This window comes from Helianthus annuus, chromosome 4 (genome assembly GCF_002127325.2).
Source record: "Helianthus annuus cultivar XRQ/B chromosome 4, HanXRQr2.0-SUNRISE, whole genome shotgun sequence".
Lineage (NCBI taxonomy): Eukaryota > Viridiplantae > Streptophyta > Magnoliopsida > Asterales > Asteraceae > Helianthus > Helianthus annuus.
The window spans coordinates 136865056-136872284 of NC_035436.2; the positions used below are offsets into that span (position 1 = coordinate 136865056).

At 36.2% G+C, this 7229-nt stretch overlaps 1 long non-coding RNA gene across 2 annotated transcripts; it reads right to left on the minus strand.

The window, feature by feature from the left end:
* Positions 1 to 4856: 4856 nt before the first annotated feature.
* LOC110934618 lies at positions 4857 to 7229 on the minus strand. Of its 2 annotated transcripts, none has more exons than XR_002588493.2 (4): positions 6910 to 7229; positions 6729 to 6826; positions 5585 to 5641; positions 4857 to 5053 (listed from the first exon to the last, which is right to left on the minus strand). It is a non-coding gene; the product is annotated as an uncharacterized LOC110934618 (long non-coding RNA). The 2 variants fall into 2 exon arrangements; XR_002588492.2 differs by having other exon boundaries at positions 6729 to 6822; positions 6910 to 7223.

Sequence of the window (7229 nt, forward strand, 5' to 3'; positions counted from 1 at the left end):
AACATTGTTCATAAGACACAACCACATAACATGAAATAACATAGTTTAAGACTTGTGACTCGTCCAGGTAAAAGTCACAACACCTAAACTTGGATGACATCACTCCTCTTACGCAGCATGAAGACGTAGCATACCTCGCCAGATCCCTAATTCCCTGAAATACATGTAAGTTGAAAAATCAACAAAAATGTTGAGCGAGTTCATGTGAAAGTGAGTATGTAAAACCTTTATAATACATATGTATGTATGAAAATCCCTGGTATGTAGCAAATAAGGAAAATGAGATAACCATTGGTTTGCAAGGCCAATGATATGTGTGAAGTGCAGTAGGAAGACCCAAACCTAGCAGATTTTTGCGTCGGGCTCAAAGACACCCCGAGGTCCGTACAGTTGGGCCTGGAGTTGGGCTCGCTTCACCCATATAGATCTACCGCTAATGACCCTCGATCCTACAATGAGGATTAAAGGCCTCTAGTTTCCGCCTTTCCACTCACATGATCTAAGTAGTAACCCTCCTTACGCTAACCATACCATGTAAAAAGTATTCGTAATCATATTAACATGTATTTCACCCCCGAAGTATAAAAACTGAAAACAATTAAGAGAAAAGGGGGGACATGAACTCACAGAAGTGCGTCTCGAAATAATTCGTCCCAAAATAACCTGCTGGGTGACGACCTACACGTACTAACTTCTATTAGACAGACGGCCGTGCCTTGGCTTAAGGTTTAACGTTTATGGGAAATAGTTAGACAACTATTTCGTATTTACACTTCTTAATTATTTTGTAAATATATTCCTTCCCAAGGATGGGGGTATTAATACATGTGTGTTTTTATAATTCCGAAAATATATTCTTAAGTCTCACTTGAAAATATATTTTAAATCACTTGTCTAAAATATTCTGATTCCAAAATATACATATTTTTCCCAAAAATATTATATTTTACTTCATACAATTTCCAAAATAATATTTTATCAACATACACATTTAAGAGTATTTTCCGAAAATACATAAGTTACATTTTAAGGTTCGTGTTGTAATAATAATACCAGTGTAACTTAAATATTTATTTGTGAGGGCGTTGGTATTATTTTGGAGTCGTATTTTCATGATATTTCCAGTAATATTATTTTTACTCTAAAAATAATATATCTCTAGTTCACAAAATAATCATATAATCACACAAGCGTTTTACTATGAAATATATATCCTAAATATATATTTAACAAGTTTTATTTACGAAAATCCACCTCCGAATACTTGGTTATTTTATAATAAAAATCATGGTGAAGTTTGTTTGGAAAATCAAGTCAAAATATATATATTTATAAACACTTGTCACAAAAATATTCTAAGTGTTATTTTCTGGAAAAATTTCGCCAGAGTTTCCTCTCTAACTGGAGGTGGCCACGCTTACTAGCGTATCATTTTCTTTTCAAAATTCAATCAAACAATTCACCAATCATCAATATACAATATTAAACATCAAACTTGTCAAAATAAGACTAAATCGCAAACTCATGAACTTGAAAGTCTTGTAAAAACATATAGTAACTTTATAACATATTTAGTGGATCTCGTTAATTTTAAAAATAAAATTTGTTCCTTAAAAAATCATCTTTTATAGAACTTGAAGTTTAACAACTTCTAGTCAAAATTTTCGAAAATATTTCTTTGTTAAATCTTCTTGTTACACAAGTGTTTACACACTTGTTTATTCGCTAAAATGCCTTTAGTTTATGTTAGATCCGGGTTTTAAACAAGACTTGCACCTTTTACTTGGTTCTTCCAAAAAACCACTTGTAGATCTTTAGATCTACTAGTTTAGAACCTCATTTTACAAGAAAAATTACATTTACGCAAGTTCATGTTCATGAGTGGAAGGGTTCATCATCTTACAACTTTTACTCTTAACATATTACTAGTTCATGTTCCATGAACATGATCTAGTATGGTTAGGTGATGATCCGTCCCACTACTAGCAACAAACAACATAAAATAATCACAACTAGCCAAGATTTATAAGATTTACACCATTATTTTCTCTTTATCCAACTAGTTTATCTTTCTTTCAAGACTTTTAGTTATGATCTTGTGTGTTCTTGATATTTAACCGTTAAATCTCTTATTAACCACTTAAAACAAGAACAAGAGGATGTTTAGAAGCACTTACTACTAGCTCGAGGCTAGGGAAGAATCAAGGCGTAAACAAGGTGGATAATAGCAATCTAGAGAGGTTCTTGAGTTTCCGAAAGGACCGAGCCTCTTTGTATGATCTCTTGCACCTTGGTATGTATGTGGATTAGCTAGATCAAAACTTGATATGATGGTGGTGGCACTAGTGTTCTCGGCCGAACACTAAAGAAGAGGGAGAGAGAGAGCAAATTTTGTGAAGTGTGATTTGTGAATGAAGTCCTTATCTCTTAAGCATTCTTATAATCCATCTTGGTGCTTTTATCCATCATGTATTATGTTCACAAGATATTAGACAACACTAAATAAAATAATCGAAGAAATGAAGGTGTGTCCCCACCCTTGGGGGACCGATCGAATGAGAGGGGGGGGGAGGGGGTTATGGTTGGGTTTTAAATGGCTAGTTATGTTCTAGTTAGGTTCCAAAGGTATTAATTAGAGTATTAAGTGTGTAGTATAATACAAGGGTGTTAGGGTGTTCGGGGTCCCTAACTAGCTCAGAAAAGTGTAGACAATGTCATTGACAATATTTTTATGTTCCGGGTAGAGTCCGGTTGTTCGGTTGGATATTGATCCGTTAAAGTGTCAAGTAAAGCTTTAAAGTGCCTTTTATAGTGTTTTTAGTAACATAATCAATTCCCGACACTTTGGAAAGTGTCTAGTATTATTTTTCCATGTTTTTGCACTTTACTAGTTGTGTTAAATGCTGAATTTTTGCACAAAGTGCAGAATTTTGTAATTAATGCATGTTTTAGGCACATCCGGTCACTATAACTATTACCTAGTGACGCAGTTTTACAATCCTCACCTCCCTACACTCCCAACTAGTGTAGTAATCTATTCCCGGCTCATACTGGCCTTAGAGACAGTGTCTGTCTAGTGCTGGCTATGTCAGCATGTTTACTGGGTTATCTGTTCATTGTGCTAACTGTGCTTTTGTGCATTAAGTTTGTCACTGTAGTTTTGTGTGTAATAAATGGAGTGACAGTAATAAGGTATGATGCATGAATATGTATGTATCAGAAACCAAGAAGCAGTTTAACCACAATTGTAAGCAAGCACAATAATTAAGCATTAATTAAATATTAATTAATTTGTATGGATACCTGTTTTGGTGAGGGTTGTCACATTCTCCCCCCGTTAAGAAAATTTCGTCCCGAAATTTTAGGCTCTGCTTCTAGTTGCAGGTGTCTTAGGAAATAAATGGGGGTATTTTTCTTTCATTCGATCCTCACGTTCCCAGGTGTATTCTGGACCATGTCTCGCATTCCAACGGACTTTGACGAGTTCAACTGGTTCTTCGACAAATGGAGCGTGTCGTCAATATGAATCTCGTCTGTGGGAATGACAACAGTTTCTTGCGTTGGACTCTTTTTCAGATTTGATACATGAAATGTATCGTGAACACCATTCAGCTCGGCAGGTAAGTCCAACTTATATGCTACTAAACCAATTCTTTCCAAAATCTTGAATGGACCAATATAGCGCGGATTCAACTTTCAGGGTGATACCTTCAACAATACCATGTCTCCTACCTCGAACTCTAGAGGTTTCCTTCTTCGGTCCGCATAGCATTTTTGTCGATCGCGAGCCGCCTTGATGCGATCTCGGATCTGTGCAATCTTATCTGTGGTTTCCTGGACCACATCAGGGCCAACCAATTATCTATCACCTGCATCGGACGATTCGGACCAACAAAGCGGTGATCGACACTTGCGCCCGTATAGAGCTTCAAATGGTGCGGCTCCAATACTGGTGTGGTAGCTGTTGTTGTACGAGAAATCGACCAATGGTAAATGTTTATCCCAGCTACCACCCAGGTCCATAACACATGCTCTCAGCATATCTTCCAATGTTTGAATAGTTCTCTCGCTCTGGCCATCAGTTTGCGGGTGAAATGCTGTACTTAGATTCAACTGTGAGCCAAAAGCTTCTTGGAAAGACTGCCAAATCCTTGACACAAACCTTCCGTCTCTATCAGAGATGATCGAGAGAGGCACTCCATGACGTGCATCGATTTCTGTCATGTATATTTCGGCCAACTTGCTCGTGTTATCTTTCTCTCTGATGGGTAAGAAATGTGCAGATTTCGTTAACCGGTCCACTATTACCCAAATAGTGTCATGACCTCTTGGCGTTCTTGGTAACTTCGTTATGAAATCCATTGAAATTTGTTCCCATTTCCACTTGGGAATCTCAGGTTGTTGCAGAAGTCCTGAAGGCTTCTGGTACTCAGCTTTTACCTTGGTGCACGTTAAACACTTGCTAACATAAACAGCAACATCGCCTTTCATCCTAGGCCACCAATAATAATCCTTAATGTCCTGGTACATTTTATCCGCTCCTGGATGGATAGAGTACCGTGATTTGTGAGCTTCATCAAATATAACCTTTCTTAAACCACCAAACAGAGGAACCCAAATCCGTTTCATGAAACATAAAGTTCCTTCCTCGTTTGGTTCTAATTGCTTCTCCATTCCACAGAGATATTCCTCTTCAATGTTCCTTTCCTTAAGAGCTTCTTTCTGCGTGGCCCGAATGCGCAGGGAAAGATCTGTCTGAATAATCATCTCTAAAGCCCTAACCCTTATTGGCTTGTGTCACACCCCTTTCTGCGGCGGAAGCACGAGGTGTGATCATGAAAGGTTCTCATTGCATACGAAGAGTAAACATACTACATGCTCATAAAAATAACTTCAAATACCAACCATTCATAATTTGAAAACACAAGTTTAGCGTCTACATCGCGACGATAGCATAAAACATTGTCTTAAAAGTTTACAACTTTATTTAAGCAGAACATAAACGACATCCATAAGCATGAGTAAGACTGCGCGCACATCCACCTTTAGTTACCTGAAATACATGTGAGTTTTGGAAAAACGTCAACATAATGTTGGTGTGAATTCATGCAGTGACTGTTTTGAATGTTTAATATACTCGAATGAAAAAAATAATATAAAACTTGTAGAATGTTTGAATGTAACTTGTAAAACGTATCTGTAACTGGGTACTATGACTGTTTGAATGTGTGAGATTGCTAGTGGTTTGCAAGGCCACTAACATATGTCACGACATAGGAAGCCACCAAACCTAGGCATTTTTGTCAACTTTGACTGAGACACAGAAGCACTCATTGGTAGAAGTAGGCCAAGAGTGGGGTTGCCTGAAACCCATTAGATCTAACCTTTTGTTCCGCGGTCTGAATGTATACGTTGATTAATGGTGCTTATGGTACCCTATTCGAGACATGGTCTAGAATGTTTCACTTGAATGTTTTTGTACCCATCATAACACATGTAAACATTGTAAAAGTTGTAACATGTATTTCACCCCCGAAGTTATAAAACTGAAAACAGTTAAAGAAAAGGGGGAACATGAACTCACTGTTTTGCGTTCCGAAGTGTACGCTAGCAAAATCAAACGTCCAAAACAATTCCCGACCTACACGTGTCCTAATTCATATAAGACTCTAAGGTCCATGACATAAAGCCCTAGCACATGTGTTGGTCATAATCAAATCATCCAACTAGCTAGATTTGAAATAAGTATTTTCTTGTTTTTAGTACGACGTGTTAACACGTTGGTGATTCGTTCCAAGTCGACAAAATATATATTTACACCGAACTGTATATTTATTATAACAATGTATCGCCATTATTACACTCGTAGTAGGTTTTGACTAAATCATATCCGGGTATGAAAGTAAATATACTTTTAATCTGGTTTAACGACAAATAGTTATACACCAAAAAAAAATTGTATCTTTATATTTAGATTATATTATAACTCTCATAATACCACAAATATTTTAAAAAAAAATTATAAGTTTATATTTGTTTTGTTCAAGGTCAACACTTGTTTATATAAATGCTAGAATACTTACATAATATTAAAGATATGTATTTAGTGTCTTTATGAGTTAAAATTATATGTCATTTAAGTTTCTAAGTATCTTTCTAAATAATCGTAACTTTTTGCCATATAGCTATTCATATTTGTAATTGATTTATGACACCATAAATACAAATTTATGAAAATTTATTTCAACAGTTCCTCCAATCTTCATAACATACGTATACAAGCAAATAAATTCTCATAAATACATAATATTCACTTTTATTTTGTGATCTTTAATTTAATTTTAATTTTTTTTAGAATCACTAGTTTCTATATTATATTATGTATATATATAAAAACTCTAGACTCTTATCATCCTAATGGTACTATACTTGACCCCAAAATTGTATATGATCCAAAATATCTGTATATGTATATACTCCATACATAAGGAGGGATACCAAGTAGACATTTTGTGAGAATTTTGGGATCCATTTGGCATACTTATTAAACATTCATATATTCTGTACATTTTCTCATGAACTAACTTGCATAGTGCAGTAAAAGAAACCAAGTTCAGCCAAGTTTATATCTCAAACTATTCATGGATTTTTAAGTGGGAATCACTACTCGGATGATTTGACGTATAAACCACATGAAGAGTTCGAAGGATAATCATAACAACACTTACAAGAGCAAGCGAGGATGCGTTCGAAAGACGAGATGATGAAGAACTCGAACTCGCTTTCCGGGGAATTTGAGACTTGCTTCTTGCGGACCGTGAACTAGCTTTGAATATAAAAACGACTAGATAAGAAGGAGATTTATAAGGCTAGTTTTGATCTAAGGTTCAAACTCGAAAGAAAACTTACGCTAATGTTGGCTCGAACTAGACACCAAGGTAGTGAGAACGGTGTCGAACGGAACCTGTGACGATGCTCGGTGATGAACTAGTTTGATGGCTGAAGATTACCACACTAGAACAACTCGGAATCACTTGGGTTGGCTGGGATTTTGGATGGTTTCGGTTGGGTGTGCAGAACCAAGAGAGATGGGTGTGTTTGTTGGGTTCTCTTAGAGTGTGATATGTGGATTGGAGTTCAGTATTTATAGGAGTCTTGGATGGGTGAAGCCTTGTGAAAGTAACCAAGGTTTTTGATAGTTACTCTAAATATTTGGATTTTGACCATTC